A 23,693-nucleotide genomic window follows, 5' to 3' on the forward strand; every position below is an offset into this window, starting at 1 on the left:
GGTTTTTATGTAATTCTCTCTCTCACTCAAGAAATGGTCATACTCATGACCCATTCTCAATCCAAATCAAGCTTTTCATAAAGCTTTTCCTTAACCCAAGATTAAGCTATGCTTGAGGCCAAAATTAATGGCTTTTTTCTATGCTTTTAGTTTATGTATATTGATGATTCAATCCATTATGGATTAATGATCCAATTAGAGATCATTTTAATTATTTCCTTAATGATAAGCTTTATCCCTTAGAAAAATTGAGATTTATCAGTCATAGCAGCGGAGCTATGGCAAAATTTTTATAAAAATTATGCATAAAATAATTTCATTCAAAGCATAAAAAGAGGACTTCCTACCATATTCTAGGAATTATCATCCTAGATTAATTGAAAGATATTCATTGTAATCATAGAGAAATTGATTTTTATATTATGCATCATTGATTTTCATGCATAGAGCTATGCATAAAAGATTAGTATTTTAACATAAAAGTGTTACTTTTATCATATTTGGATTTCATGCATAGAGGTATGCATAAAAGATTATTATTTTAATATAAAAGTGTTACTTTTATCAAATTTTAATTTTCATGCATAGAAGTATGCATAAAGGATAATTTTTTTATATTAAAAGTGTTACTTTTATCATTTTTAATTTTCATGCATAGAAGTATGCATAAAGAAAAAAAATTATATCAAAAGTGTTACTTTTATCATTTTTAATTTTCATGCATAGAAGTATGCATAAAGGAAATTTTTTTATATCAAAAGTGTTACTTTTATCATTTTTAATTTTCATGCATAGAAGTATGCATAAAGGAAAATTTTTTATATCAAAAGTGTTACTTTTATCATATTGGATTTCATGCATAGAGGTATGCATAAAAGTTGATTATTTTATTATAAAAGTGTGACTTTTATCATAATTGAATTTCATGCATAGAGATATGCATAAAAGTTGATTATTTTATTGTAAGAGTGTTACTTTTATCATATTGGATTTCATGCATATAGGTATGCATAAAAGATATTCTTTTTATACTAAAAGTGTGATTTTCCTCATAAATGGATTTTATGCATAACTTAGATGCATAAGAGAAATTCTTTTATTCTAAAAGTGTAATTTCCTACCAAATTGAATTTATGCATAAGAAAATGCATAAAAGATTGATTTTAATTTCGAAAGTGTTAGTCTCCTTAAATGGAATTTATGTATAAATAAATGTGTAGAGAAATCTTATATCAAATATAAGAATTCTCTTTTATAAAAAAAAAGATATGAAATGTAATAAGATGTGATCAGAGGTGTATGAGATGTGATAAGAATTGATAAGATGCGTATGGAAAGTGATAGGATGTGATAAGAGGTGCATGAGATGTAAAAAGATGTGATAAGATGTGTATGAGATGTGATAAGATTTGATAAGATGCGTATGGAAAGTGATAGGATGTGATAAGAGGTGTATGAGATGTAAAAAGATGTGATAAGATGTGTATGAGATGTGATAGAATGTGTTAAGATGAGTTAGGATGTATTAAGATGTATATGGGATGTGTTAGGACGAGAATGGATGTAATATGGTTGTATGAATGTGATGTGGATGTATACATGTAGATGTATATGTATGAATGTGAATGTTGATGTGGATGTGGATGTATGGATGTAGATACGGATGTGTATGTATGTATGTGGATGTGTATGTATGAATGAGGATGTGAAAATGGATGTATGTATGTAGATGTGGATGTATGGATGTGATTGTGAATGAAGAGGTGGATGTGGATGTATGTATGTAGATACGGATGTGGATGTATGTATGTGAATGTGGATGTATGAATGAGGATGTGAAAATGGATGTATGTATGTAGATGTGGATGTATGGATGTATGTATGTAGATGTGGATGTATGTATGTAGATGTGGATGTATGGATGTGAATGTGAATGAAGAGGTGGATGTGGATGTATGGATGTAGATACGAATGTGGATGTATGTATGTGAATGTGGATGTATGAATGAGGATGTGAAAATGTATGTATGCATGTGAATGTGGATGTATGAATATGAATGTGGATGTGTGGATGTGGAAATGGAGGTATGGATGTATGAATGTAGATGTGGATGTATGCATGTAGATACGTATGTATGAATGTGAAATTGGATGTATGATGTGGACGTACGAACATGGATATGTATGTAGAATAATGAATATGAAGATGTATGTGAGATAATGTAGTCTATATGAGCGATAGGATGAGAACGAGTACACACTGAATGGAATGTGGAATAAGTAATGTGGTCCGAGAGTGGATAATATGGAAAGACAAGAGTTCGTTATAGAAACTGTATTTTGTGACTGTTTGTAAATGACTCTTTTATGTCAAGAATGCTGGAGAAGCATTTTGACCGTCTTGAGGATTAAGGTCATGAAGACTGAACTGATAAAGTTGCAACTACTGACGGAGAGTCAATGGAGGACGTCTCGCGTAGCAAGGTCGATCGAGGTCTTGACCAGCCTCGGTTCGATTTAAATGGTGAGCTTCCGGTATGGTGGATGAGGGACCAAGGAAGCGGCCTATGAGTGAAGCACTAGGTCACCTGCGAAGGATCCTAGAGGGTGCTGACCATACGGTGCTCGGGCTCTGGGTCGCCGAAGATACCCACACGTGCGTCGTGGAAGATATTGAAACAAGGAGTAAGAGTTGTTTTCTGAAACCGGGCATGGATCTGGTTGATTGACCTTGCTGGCCCTCAACAGATGAGTCCATGGATCTTTTATATGGACCTGTGGGTTGATCTTGCTGATCTTCCACGGAGATTCCATTCTATTATATGAATATATTGCCGGTTACTATGAGCTAGGAACTATGGAAAAGGCCCCTGAGAGAACAGGTGGTGAGCGTTCTGGTTGCCAATGATGCCATAAGTACACCGATGAAAGAATGACTGGAAATAAGGATTCAACCAGAGACTTTGAGGATTGTCATCAGTGACATAATGGTTTTATTAAAGGATTGTTTTAAAGCTAGTTGATACTAAGAAAAAGGCAATTTCATATTGGGTGTGTAAGTGGTATGACTAGTTATATAGTTGTATGAACTTCCGGCTAGGGGGCCTTGGAACTCTTTTCCTTGGTACCCGGGACAAAACCTAACCAAATTATTAATTGGATCCCATCACTACAGTGGTTGGGCGGTTGGCTAACCCATGGGACTGGATGGGGTTAGGCTGGACTGATGGATCCGTAAATCGAGATTTTAATTTCTATTATTACGATAGATGAAGTAAATCCCGGATAGAAATTGTTCTATGGATAGGAATCAACGGCTGTGCCTCTTGATGGGGAAAAAAGCGTTGATCCCAATGATCCAAGTGCAAGTTTCTTCCTTGAATTGACCAAGTACCGTTAAAGGTGCAGTCAGATCAGTTGATCCGTAATGATCTTGACTACGTTAGAGTAAAGAGTTATCCTGGTGGAATCGCCCATGCTTTCCGGGTAAAGGGAGTTTTTCCGGTTTTGATTTTGGACAAACCGACGGATTAGTCTCTTGTCCGGATATCCGTGGGCGAGGCCCCGAGTGTGAGACCCCTACCCGCGCACGATGTGCTACTTCCGCTGCTAGTACCCCGAATCTGTTGCGTGGTGGAGGCTGGGATCTCACAGTTGGTATCAGAGCAGGTTTTGAAAGCTAATAAAGATAATTAAATTCTTATCTGAAATTGGTAATAAGAATTCAGAAACAGCATTTTCATAATGTATTTTCATTCCGTAAGCTTCTTTAATGAAGAAATTTTAATTAAAGAAATTGTTTTTATAGATGAAAGTTCCACATTTATATGGTATTCCTGACCTCACCCAGTCTCAAGATATGATTGCATTTGCCTTCGAGCATCTCATCTCTTCCGCTAAACAAGCCGAGCAAGACTCGCACGCCATTTCGCGGATTTAAATTTTCCTACCCTAGCGGAGAGAATACAACATAAGTGGTTTGCAGGGCAATATGTCCATGCCCATTGCAACCGCCGTACAATGCTGTGGCAGAATCTCTCATTGACTATGATCCTGTTAAAGCTGAAAATGGTGCGTGGTGTCATTCTATATCATTCGACACCTCGAAATTTGAGACTTTCATGTCGAATTTATAGACTCCTTAGTTGATTTATCCCTAAGGAGAAAATAATAACTCCCTTCGCAGTTAGAGAACTTATGTAACAGGGCATGACTATGGCCCAGTACCGTCGTCTTATGCGTCTCTCGAGGAGATTTTGAATTTTGGAGCCGAGCCACTCTATGTACTTATTGCAACTTGTATATAAATATACAAATGTTTTTTTTACGGACGATCGGATAAAGAAAAATCTATTTATCAGACTTAAGTCATAGATCTCCAATAAGATCAACTGAGGAGCCAATTATGTCAAAAGTTTATCAAGACGCACAAAAAGGTTGTAATTGTTTGATATAATTCATACAAATTATTAATGCAAATTGAAATTCGTAAATTAGTAATTGGGTCTTGAATTGGAAGTACCGCAATTGTATGGAACCCTGACTTGCTTGAGACCTAGACATGATGGTATTTACCTTATAGTTTCGAGTATCATGACTATCCGTATATACCGAGGGTATAACTGCAGCTCTTTACTGATAGTATATACGAGTAAATATAAGACTTGAAATTATAAGCGTTAATGCTATCCAGATGATGATTTCGAATGTGGTTGATATGATTTTTAATTCTGTTTGGGAAGTGATGAATTGATTTGGATTCTGATTGAAAAATGATGATCCCTGAAAATGGGCTGAAATATAATAAGCTGAGCGAAACCACAATGTGGATGATTGGGACGAGTCCCTGTAATGATAAATGATGAAAATGATTCAGCAAATCACTATGAGATTAGTGGATTGTGCTGTCAAATTGCTACTGTTAATACTTGAGACGGTAGATCAAGTTAAGGGATGACAAATTGAGAACTTGCTTAACTTAAATTCCGTGGAGGAATGTTCAGAAGGAAATTTTTCGGTCTAATGGACCATTATCGTGTTAAAGATATGAATGATATGATCTGAATGAATTGTTATTTAATGATGAGTTCTATATAAGGGATATTTATCTCCATATTCTGTTGGGTTAACCGGAACATAAGGAACCCCAGAATAAATTGGATCTTAAGCAAAAGAGTTGTCCTCTACTTGCGAGATGAGGACATCTTGCACCTTTTAAGTGGGATAGAATGTAAGATTCCTCCCCCAGCCTTAGAGGTATACAGGAGTAAGAATCTCCCTTTTTGATCTTATAATTATTCTCTCTCTAAAATAAAAGAAAGATTCTGTTTAAAAAGGGAAGACACTTTCCCCAGAATACCTTCTCAGGAGCCCACTTGTTTTAAGGATTCAGAACGATGAGTTCAGAAGTGAGAACCGGTATTTTGGATGCCAAGGTTTTAGTCATCAGTTAAAAGACGGCCCAACTCCTACCATGGAAAGGGCACAAGGAAGTCTAGAACCCAAATTCAGAGACCAATTCCTTCATACCAATCTAATCAGGGTCCATCTCAGACAAGATTGCTTAACTCCATTAACTAGGTCCGACCCATTGATTAGGGTCGAGATGACCAATCAAATGCTTGGCGACTTAGAACATCAGATGCAAGCAATTCATAAAGATATAAACGCTGCCTAGGATTGACAGAGACAATATACGGATAAGAAGAGGACAGTCAGAGAAATCAAAGAAGCAGTTACAGTCTTCAATTGAATACGGACCAAAAGAATTTCTTTATCTCTAGGGGAGTATAAGTAGTTATCCCCCAGATATTGTGGACCAAAGGAAGTAAGTGACTTAACCTACGAACTTCTTTTATCTTCTCATCTCAAAGTTCTTAACGCCTTCTATAGAATAATGTGCCAAACCCAAATCATGGAAAGACGGTAAAACTTCAGTGGCAAGATACCATTGGCTTCTAGGTTACGCTAACTCCTTCCTTTATATAAGTCGTAACTTTTACTTATCGCTCTCACAGTAATCTTACTTCCATCGATCTCCTTCTTCTTAATCTCCTTCATGGCTTGGCAACAGGAATTAGTTTTATCCATGATGATTTCTCACCTTCAAGACGCAAGCGAGTCTGTGAAGAAGGATTTTATAGAACAGTATGAGCGCTCACTTTTTCCTCAATTGGGAACGTCTGTAGCTCAGACCAAATGGCGGACCTATCAAGACATAACTAGGGTAACACCTTGGGGTCAGCAGCACTTTCGCAACAATGTCCGCTTGGCCATGGTTATTGAAGCCTTGGGTTTGGGTCCCCGATATTACTGCGTCATGAGATCAAGACATCTTGGGTTTTCTGAGCGGGTCTTCTTACTGGCGTGTTTTCTTCCTCATCAGAAGATATGCCTTTACCCCGTTTTTGGTTTGCCTCTCAGAGGTCCTTTTGTTAGAACACCTCATACCACTGAGATAGGCGCGGCAATAACCAACAGAATCATTCCCATAGATGAGTTACCTTATACGTGCGCAGCTTGTGAGTGCTGCTTTTGTGATCATATGATGGACGGGCTTATGGAAGTGTAAAGAGTTCTTCTATCTTTACTGTATATGTTCCAAGAATGAATAAAGTTTAAATCTTGTTCTTGTCTTGACCCTACTCTCTTTGAGATTTTTTTAATTGGTGATTAATCTTAATTAAAAAATTTCTCTCAGTCTCATACTTGTGCATCTTACGAAATTACCCCCAGTTTGCGAGATGAGGGCATCTCGCGTTTTTCAAGTGGGAGAGAGTGTAAGATTCCTCCCCAGTCTCTCAAAATGTCCAGCATCTTCCCCTGTAATCAATCCCTCTTCAGAAATATAAAAGACTTGTTTCTAACTGTTTTAACCTAGAGAGAGAAAATATTCTAGAGAGAGAATATTCAAATTTTTAATATTTTTGGATAGAAAATTATCTCATCTTATTAAAATAAGTTCCCCTGAAACAGAAATTCAAAAAGAACTTTCCAATGTGCAATTGGAATTAATTGAAAATGGGTATAAAGGACCTTAGCCTAAGGGTCTAGATTTTCAGAAATTTTTGGATTATGGTCCAATTAAGGTTCCTATGGGCCAATAGCATCAATCCATGTGTAGGGAGGAGATAAATCCAATTTGTAAAAGAAGATACCCAAAAATGAGTAAATGCTCACATAAGATGAAGAGTTGAAAATGTACAAGGTTTATTAGTAAAAAACTATGAGCAATATTAAAAATATGAGATATTTTGGGTATCCAAAAATGAGTAAATGCTCACATAAGATGAAGAGTTGAAAATGTACAAGGTTTATTAGTAAAAAACTATGAGCAATATTAAAATGATTCCATTATGACACATATGTAAGGAAGGGGAGTTCTTTAAAGGAGGTGCATATTTCACATAAGATGAAGAGTTGAAAATGTACAAGGTTTATTACTAAAAAAACTATGAGCAATATTAAAATGATTCCATTATGACACATATGTAAGGAAGGGGAGTTCTTTAAAGGAGGTGCATATTTCACATAAGATGAAGAGTTGAAAATGTACAAGGTTTATTAGTAAAAAAACTATGAGCAATATTAAAATGATTCCATTATGACACATATGTAAGGAAGGGGAGTCCTTTAAAGGAAGTGCATATTTCACATGCTTGAATGAGTTTTAAACTCATAAAAATTGAGATATTTCATCTCTCCTCTCTCCTAATTCAAGTCTAGTTCCAAAAAGTTAGCTTAACTGACCTAAAAATGGTCAAAAATTGACCAAACTGATTTGGAAAATTCTAGAATCAGTTTGTTTGGTTAGGAGCTCAATTTTTCCTATAAATAGAAGCCTCCCCCTTGTTGAAAAATATATAGTGTTTATACATCGTTACTCTACTCCACCTAAGCCAAGAATTGTGAATTCATTTAATAATTCACTAGTTTTTGGAGCTTCCCTCTTTCTTCAATCCCAATTAGTGGCTCCATCAACATACTTAACCAATTGATTGGTTGGGGGCCTCTACCGTGAACAAAGAATCAAGCAATTTGTAAGGTAATTAGTGAATATTGATCTTTTCTATAATTTCTCAATGTTTCTCTCTTCTCAACCCCTCTCAAGCTTGAGAAGCTTAATTGGTATGGTTTTTTTAAATGCTATTGAAGTTAATTGGTGAATAGTAGTGAAGAGTTACATAATTTAATAAATGCTATTGAAGTTAATTTCCATTTATGTTTAAATTCTAATGGTTTTTATGTAATTCTCTCTCTCACTCAAGAAATGGTCATACTCATGACCCATTCTCAATCCAAATCAAGCTTTTCATAAAGCTTTTCCTTAACCCAAGATTAAGCTATGCTTGAGGCCAAAATTAATGGCTTTTTTCTATGCTTTTAGTTTATGTATATTGATGATTCAATCCATTATGGATTAATGATCCAATTAGAGATCATTTTAATTATTTCCTTAATGATAAGCTTTATCCCTTAGAAAAATTGAGATTTATCAGTCATAGCAGCGGAGCTATGGCAAAATTTTTATAAAAATTATGCATAAAATAATTTCATTCAAAGCATAAAAAGAGGACTTCCTACCATATTCTAGGAATTATCATCCTAGATTAATTGAAAGATATTCATTGTAATCATAGAGAAATTGATTTTTATATTATGCATCATTGATTTTCATGCATAGAGCTATGCATAAAAGATTAGTATTTTAACATAAAAGTGTTACTTTTATCATATTTGGATTTCATGCATAGAGGTATGCATAAAAGATTATTATTTTAACATAAAAGTGTTACTTTTATTAAATTTTAATTTTCATGCATAGAAGTATGCATAAAGGATAATTTTTTTATATTAAAAGTGTTACTTTTATCATTTTTAATTTTCATGCATAGAAGTATGCATAAAGAAAAAAAAAATATATCAAAAGTGTTACTTTTATCATTTTTAATTTTCATGCATAGAAGTATGCATAAAGGAAATTTTTTTATATCAAAAGTGTTACTTTTATCATTTTTAATTTTCATGCATAGAAGTATGCATAAAGGAAAATTTTTTATATCAAAAGTGTTACTTTTATCATATTGGATTTCATGCATAGAGGTATGCATAAAAGTTGATTATTTTATTATAAAAGTGTGACTTTTATCATAATTGAAATTCATGCATAGAGGTATGCATAAAAGTTGATTATTTTATTGTAAGAGTGTTACTTTTATCATATTGGATTTCATGCATATAGGTATGCATAAAAGATATTCTTTTTATACTAAAAGTGTGATTTTCCTCATAAATGGATTTTATGCATAACTTAGATGCATAAGAGAAATTCTTTTATTCTAAAAGTGTAATTTCCTACCAAATTGAATTTATGCATAAGAAGATGCATAAAAGATTGATTTTAATTTCGAAAGTGTTAGTCTCCTTAAATGGAATTTATGTATAAATAAATGTGTAGAGAAATCTTATATCAAATATAAGAATTCTCTTTTATAAAAAAAAAAGATATGAAATGTAATAAGATGTGATAAGAGGTGTATGAGATGTGATAAGAATTGATAAGATGCATATGGAAAGTGATAGGATGTGATAAGAGGTGTATGAGATGTAAAAAGATGTGATAAGATGTGTATGAGATGTGATAAGATTTGATAAGATGCGTATGGAAAGTGATAGGATGTGATAAGAGGTGTATGAGATGTAAAAAGATGTGATAAGATGTGTATGAGATGTGATAGAATGTGTTAAGATGAGTTAGGATGTGTTAAGATGTATATGGGATGTGTTAGGACGAGAATGGATGTAATATGGTTGTATGAATGTGATGTGGATGTATACATGTAGATGTATATGTATGAATGTGAATGTTGATGTGGATGTGGATGTATGGATGTAGATACGGATGTGTATGTATGTATGTGGATGTGTATGTATGAATGAGGATGTGAAAATGGATGTATGTATGTAGATGTGGATGTATGGATGTATGTATGTAGATGTGGATGTATGTATGTAGATGTGGATGTATGGATGTGATTGTGAATGAAGAGGTGGATGTGGATGTATGTATGTAGATACGGATGTGGATGTATGTATGTGAATGTGGATGTATGAATGAGGATGTGAAAATGGATGTATGTATGTAGATGTGGATGTATGGATGTATGTATGTAGATGTGGATGTATGTATGTAGATGTGGATGTATGGATGTGAATGTGAATGAAGAGGTGGATGTGGATGTATGGATGTAGATACGGATGTGGATGTATGTATGTGAATGTGGATGTATGAATGAGGATGTGAAAATGTATGTATGCATGTGAATGTGGATGTATGAATATGAATGTGGATGTGTGGATATGGAAATGGGGGTATGGATGTATGAATGTAGATGTGGATGTATGCATGTAGATATGTATGTATGAATGTGAAATTGGATGTATGATGTGGACGTACGAACATGGATATGTATGTAGAATAATGAATATGAAGATGTATGTGAGATAATGTAGTCTATATGAGTGAATGGATGAGAACGAGTACACACTGAATGGAATGTGGAATAAGTAATGTGGTCCGAGAGTGGATAATATGGAAAGACAAGAGTTCGTTATAGAAACTGTATTTTGTGACTGTTTGTAAATGACTGTTTTATGTCAAGAATGCTGGAGAAGCATTTTGACCGTCTTGAGGATTAAGGTCATGAAGACTGAACTGATAAAGTTGCAATTGCTGACGGAGAGTCAATGGAGGACGTCTCGCGTAGCAAGGTCGATCGAGGTCTTGACCAGCCTCGGTTCGATTTAAATGGTGAGCTTCCGGTACGGTGGATGAGGGACCAAGGAAGCGGCCTATGAGTGAAGCACTAGGTCACCTGCGAAGGATCCTAGAGGGTGTTGACCATACGGTGCTCGGGCTCTGGGTCGCCGAAGATACCCACACGTGCGTCGTGGAAGATATTGAAACAAGGAGTAAGAGTTGTTTTCTGAAACCGGGCATGGATCTGGTTGATTGACCTTGCTGGTCCTCAACAGATGAGTCCCTGGCTCTTTTATATGGATCTGTGGGTTGATCTTGCTGATCTTCCACGGAGATTCCATTCTATTATATGAATATATTGCCGGTTACTATGAGCTAGGAACTATGGAAAAGGCCCCTGAGAGAACAGGTGGTGAGCGTTCTGGTTGCCAATGATGCCATAAGTACACCGATGAAAGAATGACTGGAAATAAGGATTCAACCAGAGACTTTGAGGATTGTCATCAATGACATAATGGTTTTATTAAAGGATTGTTTTAAAGCTAGTTGATACTAAGAAAAAGGCAATTTCATATTGGGTGTGTAAGTGGTATGACTAGTTTTATAGTTGTATGAACTTCCGGCTAGGGGGCCTTGGAACTCTTTTCCTTGGTACCCGGGACAAAACCTAACCAAATTATTAATTGGATCCCATCACTACAGTGGTTGGGCGGTTGGCTAACCCATGGGACTGGATGGGGTTAGGCTGGACTGATGGATCCGTAAATCGAGATTTTAATTTCTATTATTATGATAGATGAAGTAAATCCCGGATAGAAATTGTTCTATGGATAGGAATCAACGGCTGTGCCTCTTGATGGGGAAAAAAGCGTTGATCCCAATGATCCAAGTGCAAGTTTCTTCCTTGAATTGACCAAGTACCGTTAAAGGTGCAGTCAGATCAATTGATCCGTAATGATCTTGACTACGTTAGAGTAAAGAGTTATCCTGGTGGAATCGCCCATGCTTTCCGGGTAAAGGGAGTTTTTCCGGTTTCGATTTTGGACAAACCGACGGATTAGTCTCTTGTCCGGATATCCGTGGGCGAGGCCCCGAGTGTGAGACCCCTACCCACGCACGATGTGCTACTTCCGCTGCTAGTAGTCCGAATCTGTTGCGTGGTGGAGGCTGGGATCTCACATTATTAGCCTTCTTTGCACCATCTGCACCTATCACAAATTTTGGCTTAAATTTGCCTTTGCCTTTATGGCTTAGCAGCAAAAGCTTGATCTGTAACACGCATAATATTCATATTCTGCCTGGACTATTCTTCCTGTAGTAAAACAAAAACCACGTCCTCAAACAAAAGGGCATTTGGATTACCCTTCATCATTAACCTAAGGGTGGATGTAAAGCTCTGGTAAGAATCTAGAAGACCGTTAAGAACGGTCTGCACAAGTGTACTATCCGGTAAAATCTCATGTGCAGCTATCAACTACTCCTTGTGATCCTTGATCTTTGTTAGGAAACTATCCATTGGATCACCTTCATTCATATTCTCACTTTCCAACTACTTATGCAGATAAGCTACACGAGCTTCATTCCAAACCTAATATAATCGAGCAAGCATATCCCATGCATCCTTTGCAGTATTACATCCACGAATGTGAGGAATGATGGTACACTTAACAAATAGCGCAATCAAAGCATGAGCGTGCGCATCTTTACCATCCCATTTAGCCTTCTCAGGAGTACATCCTGCATCATCAGAACAACCTGCAAAGCAGCAGAGCAGAACTTGTAGCAGAAGGACTTGTAGCATCATCTACCTTGCACCTTCTTCAACACCAGTAATAACGATCCTTGCTAAAGTAGGACAAGTATAATGACCCTACACAATGTTCCACAAGCCCTTTGTAACCAATACATGGTGCATCATATAAGACCATAGTGGATAGTTGGTCCAGGTAACATACGAAATACATCACTATTATCAGCCATGGCCAAGTGACTGTACCTGATGTAACTATCGCTTGTATAGAGAGTAACCTGCATAAAACCAACTTGTGCTATCTAGCACAACCCAAAATAGACCAAAAGGCACCTGTCTTGCAGATCTGAACCTTGACAAAAAATCTGCACAAAAGGACAAAACTACCTATGCAGTACTTAAAACACAAAAATGGAGGGCAAAACAACCTCAGATCAAAATTCTAATGTAGCCAAGCTCTTTGAGCTACCGAGGAGCTACCCCACAGAATATACTAACCTATTGATGCGTGTGAAACCTCGTCTCAAGCGGAGGAGATGAAGTGGAGGGTCCTAGCGATGCTGCCTCGAAGCTCTTGCCTGCTCTGATACCAAATGTTGGAACTAGGGTTACAGGAATGCACATACAGCTTGGAGAGGAAGAAGCTCAAGAGCACACAACACAAAAGTAGTATTACTTAGTGTGCAAGAACAAAGATAAGATAGCCCTAGAGTGCTAGGCGTATATACAATGCACGAGGAAAAAAACCTCTTAGTGAGGGAAAAAGTGCCCCAGCGGTCCTAAGTGTGTTCACACACCACTACCATAACATGGCAATAATTTGAAAGGATGTCTAAGAAGTGGGATGTTTAGTGGAGACAAGACAACCATATAGATGAGATTTTGTCAGTTTCTCTTTTTACCACACGGACCTCACATAGGATCTGAATGTCCACACATGAGAGCTAGGCAAGGAAATGTACTTTTGTGGTGTAGATACTGCCAAAGAATGGGAAACCGTGCCACTAGCCTTAAGAGCAAACTTGGCTCTTCCTATGATAAATGCACCACTCACTTTTCCTACACCACAACACCAGAGCACTACATGGAGGATAGGTCTCGTAGGTCTTGACTAGAAACACTTATGCTCCTAGAGAAACACCACAAGTAGTCTTTACCACCACAACCTACATCCCTAAGAACCACGCTGGTCATCAGCAATAGGGAATGGAACTTGAGATTAGGGACCTAAGGAGGTTCAAAATATATAATCAACTTTATGGTAGATATGCTTAATCAAATGCTAATGATTCTTAAGTGGACTCGATAAAATAAAGAAAATAACATCAATGTGATTAATGATCATGCATACTTTTTAAAATGAGGCACTCATGTGCTCTTTTATGCTTGAGCTCTTGGCTCTTCCACATCTCCAAAGGTCACTCCACATTTACATCTTCTTATCATAAGTTGCCTCTTCCTTTTTCTAAAGGTCATTTGACCCTTCTACTTTACACATCATCATCATCATCTACATGTGCATTGGGAGAACAACTTGCCTATGGTGTATTATGGTGTTATTTAGAGCCTCCATGTTTACAAACACACTCCCAAGTGTTGCCTCATTCATCATTAGGTAGAGTTGTAGATAACCTTTTTAAGCCCATTGCATGCTTCACCATTAAAGTAGTTCTTTTGTTACATACTTCACTATGGACGAAATTCCTTCATTGGGGGGGCACAATGAATTGCATCATCAAACAAATTGCACAGCTAAATTTTTGTGACAACATGGATCCCCAAAGCCATCCGATGGATTGACCTTTAAGCAACAAAACCCTTTCAAATACCCGAGGAATAAGAGGGGTCAAACCTTCGGTATTTGATCCTCACATGGAGGCACACAATGGGGGCGACATATGCCGATCCTAAATAAAATCTAGCATCCGGCCCATAGATATCCAGCCCCATAAGCTCCAACTTCCAAATCCATCCCCTTGGGCTGACATTCCTCATTGCCACAATGTATGAAAATAGTCTTCCAAAACAAGAAATATAAAAGAAATCAAAAGAAAGACAATCATTTAAACTTTTAACTAAAAATTGCCAATTCCTTTAACCAGCCATCAATTTGGAGTTACCACTCGCATACATAACAATCATTTAACTTAGAGCACCAACGTACTTCTTCATGAGAGGAAGGTTTCTTCTTGGTTGGCCATGGTCTCACCCTTTTTTGAGTTACTTCATTATAGGACTTCACAATAGGCCATCTATTGCCATAGACTTTATTATATCATACTTGGGGTAATTTCTCAACATAATGCCTACGTCAAGAGTTACCTCTTAGTCTTAGACCTTAATCATCAATAATATTAACTATAATCCTAGGGGTATTGAAAAGATAATCTCTATTTTAGATCGGTTCATTGGAATAAGTTCATTGGAATAAGAAGGCACATTGTTCATGGATTAATCTACCCTAGATTTGTTAGTATGGAGTAAAGTCTTTACAAAAGCAATGCTTAGGCATGTTAACTAACTGTCGTAACCCTTTAGTTGAACATAAGAATAAGGGAATTCATTTCATAAGCATACTAAGAATAACCCATCCACCTAAATACTATACATATGACTAGAACAAAAGACTCTATGGATATCAATCCTTTGTAGAATTATAGCCTATAGTTAAACTAGATCATTACTTAAGCATAATATGTCCATTTGATATTAGCATGTTAAGGTATGGTTCATAGAAAAAAAACCATTTTGTTAAACCATGGATTAGTTTAAAAGAAGACTGCTTTCAACATATAGATTTACATCAAGTCTAACATCACTAAACATCATGTTAAGAGATTAAACCATCATTATAGATTTGCATCCTTTGACTCTACCTTACAAAAGATTGTTAGATTTAAGCAACAAATTATGCTAGCCATAATTGGGAAACAACTACTACTAAATCATAAATCATATGGAATCATAGGAGATATTAGAGAAGGCATAAGATTAAGAAGGTACTAAGCCTAAGCTAGACTCATCCACCAACAAGTTTACTCATAAATAAGGTTAACTTCAATAAAGTTTAAAACATAAGTAAATGATTAACATAACCAAAAAATAAGCACTCGACCATCCATGATTAGGGTTAGTGGCTAATCAACCTAGAAAGTTTAATAATTCAATTAATCAAATATTAATCTATCTAAATCAAGATTAGTGTTTGCATACCTTGAAGAGTTGATGAAGATTAATAAGAGGTATATTCGTAGGCAAAAGAGGACAAAAGGTATGGCATAGTCTAGGATCACTATACGTGCTTTGTTTAATCATGATTAATGCATTAATTAAGTAAAATGCAAGAAAAACTCCAAAAAGAGACTCTTGTTGAGGACCCTAAGTGCAACACTTAGAAGAGGATTGGGCTTCATTAACCCTTGTAAAACATCATTAACAAGAAAGTAAACAAGTCTAGATCATCACATGAATCAATCGAGGAGAGTAGCAACCTATGGTGGACAACAAAGTTTAATGAGTAAAGTTTTGAATTTTCTACCTATTTGCAACAAAATTTTCTACCTATTTGCAACATAATTTAATGAGAGTAAACTTTAATGAGTAAAGTTTTGAATTTTCCACCTCATTTTTGAATCTTTGCATGTATCCTTCTTGGAAGAGATTGGGCAAAGAAATAGCTCTCCCAACTCTTCACGTGGGGGCTAGCAATCATTCCCAAGCCATAAAAAATTGCACACGCATAAAGTGACTAGCCTTAATCACTTACAAGTTTAGCAATGCATTGAGGATTGATTAAAACAAGACCTTGAGATTTGAGCTTTAGTTGAGCTCATGGTGGCGAGGAAGGAAAAATTGGTTTTTTCCTCGTTGTAGAAGGCAAAGGAATAAAAAACTCATAAAATGACTGTTGCCATGTTATGGTAGTGATGTGTGTGAACACACTTGGGACCGTCGAGGCACTTTTTCCCTCACTAGGAGGTTTTTTTCCCTGTGCATTGTATATACGCCCAACACTCTAGGGATACTTTATCTTTGTTCTTGCACACTTAGTAATACTGCTTTTGTGTTGTGTGCACTTGAGCTTCTTCTTCTCCAAGCTCTGTGTGCATTCCTGCAACCCTAGTTCCAACATTTGGTATCAGAGCAGACAAGAGCTTCAAGGTAGCATTGCCAAGACCCTCCACTTCATCTCTTTCATTTGAGACAACGTTTCACAAGCATCATTAGGTCAATATATTTTACGCACAGGCTTGTAAAGCTCGATACCTTTAAAATTTTGACTTGAGGTTGTTTCACCCTCCATTTTTGCATTACAAGCACTATGCATGCAATTTTGTCCTTTTAGATCTGCAAGATAGGTACCTCTTGGTCTATTTTGGGCTGCGCTAGATAGCACATATTAGTTTTGTGCAGGTTACTCTCTATACAGGCAACAGTTACATCGTGTACAATCAGTGGCCATGGCTGATAACAGTGATGTATTTTGTATATTATGTGTTGATGAGGACAAGTTGGATGGGACCAACTACCCACTATGATCTTATATGATGCACCATATATTGGTTACAAAAAGGGCTTGTGTAATATTGTGGAAGGTCATTATAATCGTCCTGCTTCGACAAGGACCATTATTCTGGTGTTGAAAAAGGTGCAGTGGTGGATGATGCTGTAAATTCTACTTCTACAAGTAATGCATGTTCTATTGCTATAGGTTCTGATGATATAGGATATACTCTTGAGCAAGCTAAATGGGATGGTAAAGATGCATAGACTCATGCCTTCTTGATCATGCTATCTGCTAAGCCTGCCATCAGGTTCTACTGCAGGTTTTGCTACTACAAGTTATGCTATTGCATGTTCTATTGTTGCAGGTTCTTATGATGTAGGATATACTCTTGAGCAGGCTAAATGGGATATACTCTTGTCGCTATAGGTTCCAATGATGTAGGATATACTCTTGAGCAAGCTTAATGGGATGGCAAAGATGCATAGGCTCATGCCTTGATCACGCTATCTGTTAAGCCTGCCATCATTCCCCACGTGGATGTAAGACTACGAAGGATGTATGGTGTTGGAACTAGGGTTGCAGGGATGCACACACAGCATGGAGAAGAAGAAGCTCAAGAGCACACAACACAAAGTAGTATTGCTTAGTGTGCAAGACAGGGATTTCATTAACGTCTTCACAATTTCGTGATCATGTTAACAAAACCTATTGTTAACATATTAAAACTTGTGATCACATTGTATATTCACATGACCTGAGAAATGACCTGCCGGAACCCACTATTCCAGTAACACCTCCGGGCTTCTATCATTCCCGGCGGGCCCGCCGGGGTATAAGTTTTCCCGGCGGGCCCGTCGGGAAAAGTAAAAGCCCGGCGGGCCCGCCGGGAAAAACAAAAAACACCAGCGGGGTATTATTCTGTATATAAACACTGCCCGACACCCGTCGTACAACTTTTGGGAAGATAGTCCTTGTTTTGGGGGCGTGATATCTCTCCTCAAAGTACTTGTAGAGCTCTCGAGTTGCTAGAAGTGTCCTCTTGGGAAGAACGTCCTTATTTTAGGGGCTGTCGTCTTTCCTTGTAGGCACTCCTAAGGCTATTGGGCCACTCGTCCTTAGTTCTTTGAACTGGGGGCAGGGTGTGGTTCGTAGCTAATACTTGCGGAGATTTAGGGACAAATTTGGAGTCATTCAGCTTTGCATTTGAGCCACGTACGTAATCTACCTCATTCTGCTTTATGAATGGTTTGATGGAGCCAAGAGTCCTGCTTAGGGGCTTGTATTGGTTCTTGATACTTTATATAGTTTAGAGTAGACAAGGGTCTATTGTCCTATACTAGAGTATTGGGCAAGCATAGATCTTTGATTTTTTTTGTGAATGTTAGAGAAGGTCTATTGTCCTATACTAGAGTATTGGGCAAGCATAGATCTTTGATTGTGTAAAGTATCCTTAATTGGGTACAAAAGGCATCCTTCATTGGGGGTGCAATGTGCATGATAGTTTCGAAGTAGTTTTGTAGTAAGACCTTGCAAGATAGTTTGAAATAGTTTTGTGTTATGTGATGATCTTTTGTATTTGTCAAGATAGTTTCGAAGTACTTTGTCTGCAGATGTATGTTTTGTTATACGTGAGTGATTTGTTGTTTTTTCATTTGTGTATTCATTGTTATATGCTTGGTTGAATAGGTTATTTGTTGAGATGGAGGACAATGTTGGATCCAGTGATACCTCCAATAGAGTCCAAATTTCAAATAGCAGGAAAAAAAAGGCACCTGGGATAGAGTGGCAATATGCAATTAACGTTGGTGATCGATTCATAGATTGGGAGTGTAAGCTATGCCATGCAGTAAAATCAGGTGGGGCGCCTCGACTAATCTATTTAGACATTGACTTAGATGAGCTTAATTTAGCAGACGAGAGAGTAAACGGTGAAAGAATTTTGGAGCAAGATACTGACATAGAGGAAGAAGTCACTTCATTAATTTAATAAAAAGTACTTGTACAAATAATCATATTTGGAGAAATTATCAATACAAAAGTAGAATTTGTTTTTCTTAGCTCTCATCTTGAAATAAATTGCGAATTGCACTAGGAGTTGCATCTAAAGGTCCTGGTGGTTTATATTCGCTAGCCATGCCGAACACTGTATAAATACCTTGATTTATTGGGACATTGCACAATGCACATGTGGAAGTATTTTGCATTTGTCTCACTAAACATATTAAGTGGTAGTAGTGTCCACATGGTAGTATATACTGGCCGCTCCACCCATCGAATACTTTGTAACATACAGGACATTGGGGGGTGGAGGAACTTGTAGCCTCAGCAGAAACTCCCACAAGATCAGGATGTATCAAAAAATGAGAGATGTGGTTTCCTTGGCGCACAGGAGCAATACGTGAAGAGATGCTCTGCACGTCTTGGCTGATCTTTGTTAGCTGCTCTTGAATCCCTCTATTGCCCGGGGGAGGAGTTGACGCTTGAGTTAATCGGTCAGCTTCTTTCTCCTTCTCTGCTAGCTGTGCCCCTAAGCTTTCTTTGACCTGGTTTAACTCCAGTCCGGCGCCCTCCACCATGAGAGCAAGTTCTTCTCTTGTGAATGTCACTGTCTCTTCACGTATGTCGTGGGTGTTGACAGTGGCCTCTCTGGAGGCGAAGTCCACTGGAGTTTCCAGGATAAAGTGAGCATATAGCATTTTAGCAAAATACAGTGGAGCGTCGGCGTTATGGAGAGGACGGCTGTACACCTCCAAGAAAATGCGCTCGGCATTAGTTTTGATATCATTGTGAGTGCAACGAGAAATCTTCCATCTTCCCTTCTTAATCTCGCCATCTGGACATGGCCATATTTCCTTTATCATCTCTGTGGTTACCCGTTTGTTTATGTCTTTCCATTGGGCATAAGTTGGATTTGTCCATTTCGATAATCTGCACGCTGTTCTTGTAGCTTCGCGGGCTGTCAGGCCATGTGCAAGGGCCTTCATTCGCTCGTACGCCTTCTTGGCTAACTCCTGATGCTCGTTCGCTTGCGCCTGCTCCATATCTGCATGAACGTAAACGACTTTAGGATTTTAATGAACTGTAAAGATCAACGTAAGATAAATTGACCATTACTCTCAAAATCTTGAAGTCAAACACAACGAGAGGAGATATGTATTGCAAAGACTCGATGAGAAATATCCACTTGACTCTAAAAACACTTCAAACAATGCTCGCACATCAAATTTTGAAGAGAAAACATAAACTTAAACACCACAATAGGAGAGAGATATTGCAAAGACTCAATGAAGAGAGAAACAAAATTTTGAAACATTGGACACATCAAATTTTGAAGAGAGAAACAAAATTTTGAAACATTGGACACATCAAATTTTCAAATTCCTGAAACTTCATCTCTTGATACTGTATCATTACAAAGTCGGGGTGAATGCCACCGATAGCTCTACAAGAGGACGTTGTGCCCTCGTAGGGTCAGTATTTAGTGATCTAAAAAATTCAACTACTTGCAAAATTGATTTTCGCTCATCGCGATTAGGCAGAAACATCCAAGTTTTGACTCTATGAATAATAGTATCCATGGTAACTTTGTCATGGGAACTATTATCCATCCACAACTCTTGCACTTTCTTCCAAAAGTCATATAAAGTTTGTAATAAATATCCCAAGGCAAAAACATCAGATGCAGGAGTGTATGCATCTGCCAAAAATGGATCATAAAGCTCTGGGGCTATCCACGGCCGTTGATTTCGCTCTCTGTCTGCGTAGGAGACTGCCTGTGCCACCTTCTCTGGGTTCTTGTCTGCTTCAAAAACAAAATTGAGAGACACCCGTTTTTTGGGCGCTCTCAGCAGCAACCCCCAATCGATAATACCTATGCGTGGCTTTAGCTCTTTTGTATAATCCAACACTACATTAAAAGGCTGTAGGTCGGTATGTACAATACCTGCCATATGTGCTGCCGCTAGACCTTCCACTAGGGCATGCATAATATATGGCATGTTTATTACTACCTCTTTTATTTTTGAGAGTTCTAGGTGACTCAAAGGGATATTATCAGGCGGGGGTTGTCTCCATCCTCGATCCAAACGAAAAATCGCTCTGGTGAACTCACTGAATCTGAAGGGAACCTTCAGAAGAGTATCACCAAGAGCGCCGCCATTATAGTACGGGAAAATTGTGATCCAAGCATTAGGAACTCAATGGAGTCTTTTTGGGCCCTTTAATTTGCCATGAGGTTATGGAAACGTTTAACTTTTTGACAAATAGGAGCCCGCCATGTAAGCAAAAACCATGGGTTTGTAAGAGAGGTGTAAGAGTGGTCAAAGGGTGCACTTTTTCCCCCAAAAAGGAGAGGGGGGCAATTTTACAATTTTCGGACCTCCATAACTTCTACATACAAGCTCCGATTTGAGCGGAGATTACAGATCCGTGATCTACACATCAAGAGCTTTCCATAGATATGTTACATGATATGGTTTTATCCGCTAGATTTTAAATTCCATTTTTCCCCCAAAATTCAAATTCGAATAAAGTAGCCGTTTTGAAGCTTCAAATTAGAAAACGTTTCTTCTTAAGAGAAAAGGTTTGACTCCCTTAAACTGCCAAATAAAAGGGCCCAAGAATACTCCATTGAGTTCCTAATGGAGCCTCTTTTGTAAAGGCAATGCATCGGACAATCCATGGATGTAGCACTTGCATACCCTGCTCTGCCTGGAAGCTCTCGAACTTCGCGCTGCCTTCTCCTTTGTAGTGCTTTCCGCAAAAAGTGATGTGCTCCGGTAAAAATGATATACCTTTAATTGCATACTCTTTTACTGTTCCAAACACACCGAAGCCTATTGTTCGTCCTTCGTGAAGAGCTTCGTGCGGGATGCCAATAAGATGTGTGCACATAGAATTGTAGATGGTACAATTAATGACACCTGTACCACTTGCATCTGCCTGACTGGACGTTGCAGCGACGTCCTGGGCAATTCGCACTCTTTTGGGGAGGGACTCTGTATCCAACGCCTTCATGCGCTTGCTCTTGGCTCTTTGCTCGCTCCATACAACGTCCCATAACTGTAGACGTTGCATATTGGCTTCAGGCGGAGCAGCATCTCTAAGATCACTGCATGCTACACGCATGCTCCCCAAAATGGTTCGTGTTATGTGCTGATGGTTGAAATCTGCTATCTTCTGTCTATCTAGCAGCTCAGCGTTGCCTCCGCTTCGAAGCCGACGCTGTGCATTTTCCCATATTTGGTCTATGAGATCTCGCATGAGTATCTCAGACTCGTTGATCTTTTTGACGACATCATCAGTACATTGTGATACTGTGATGACCGCTTCAACGCGAATTGCTCGCAGAACAATTTTGCGCTCTTCGGGAGAAAGCATGTTGATCGTCTTCGTAAATCTAACAAATATCACTAAACACAAAAAAACAGAATATCAAACATTACTGAAATAAACATCAAGCAAACGTGAGAGAACAGCAACAAGTATATCAATATCGTCAATGTTCATACAAAAACGGAATATAAAATAATTTTAATGAACTCAACATCATCCAATACATCATCAAACGTGAGAAAACAGCAATAAGTGTATCATTACTTATCAATGATCAAACAAAAACAGAATATATCAAACAACATTACTGAACTCAACATCATGCAATACATTATCGAACGTGAGACAACCACAACAAGCGCATTATTACTTACGAAGTGTATACATTATCGAATGAGAGAGAGAGAGAGAGGGGGAGGAAGAGAGAGAGGTGTGACAGATAGAGAGAGGAAAAATTAAATGACATTTTTTATAGTTTTGTGAGTTCCTAAAGAGAGAAAAATAATGTTTTGTAATCCTAAAGCACTCCTCATCTACATACCTATCGTGATAGAGAGAGATGTGAAGTGTATCATGAGAGAGAGAGAGAAAGAGTTGTGAAGTGTATCATTGCGAGAGAGAGAGAGATAATTGTGAAGTTTATCATGAGAGAGAGAGAGAGAGAGAGGAGAGGAAGAGAGAGTTGTGACAGATAGAGAGAAGAAACATTAAATGACATTTTAATGTTTTTGTGAGTTCCTCAAAAGAGAAAAATAATGTATTGTTTTAATTTTTAAGTAAATAGAGGGAGAAAAAAGAAATTATTAAAAATTATGTATATTTTAAGAGAAATAAAAAAAAATCATTATCTACACATCTATCGTGTTGTGAAGTGAATCATGAGAGAGATAGAGAAAGAGTTGTGAAGTGTATCATGAGAGAGAGAGGGAGGTAAGAAGAGAGAGATTCATATTTTTCGAGTTACGAATCACGATATTATAAAATAAAACGTTTAGACAATATGATGTAAACTTTGATCCATGAAATACTAATGCCGCGTTAGCAACCAAGTATCGCATGGATCAAACACAATAAAAACAATACAAGTCAAATCAAAGAAATTTATGACATTTATTCGACCGCGTTAACGATCATATGCCGAAATACGCAAGCAAATTTACGACACCTTTTCGACCGCGTTAACGATCAAATGCCGCAATATGCAAAAAACATTTTATGCACTAACGGACGACACCAACTTGCCGTGTTAACGACAAAATGCCGCCCGATTCTATGGGAATACCAATAGGATACGAACATACACTGGCCGCGTTACCGACCATATGTCCGCATTTGACAAAGGG

General features: G+C 37.6%; 1 protein-coding gene across 1 annotated transcript in view; it reads right to left on the reverse strand.

Annotated features, from left to right (window-relative positions):
* Positions 1 to 19,906: 19,906 nt before the first annotated feature.
* LOC147624490 (uncharacterized) overlaps positions 19,907 to 23,693 on the reverse strand; it is a 36,217-nt gene continuing 32,430 nt past the window's right edge. Inside the window, exon 2 of the mRNA XM_086819498.1 lies at positions 19,907 to 20,059. The gene's annotated coding sequence lies outside the window, so the exon portion shown is untranslated. The remainder of the gene's footprint in view (positions 20,060 to 23,693) is intronic.

This window comes from Cibotium barometz, chromosome 25 (genome assembly GCF_041138505.1).
Source record: "Cibotium barometz isolate CiBa-2024 chromosome 25, ASM4113850v1, whole genome shotgun sequence".
Taxonomy (NCBI): Eukaryota; Viridiplantae; Streptophyta; class Polypodiopsida; order Cyatheales; family Cibotiaceae; genus Cibotium; species Cibotium barometz.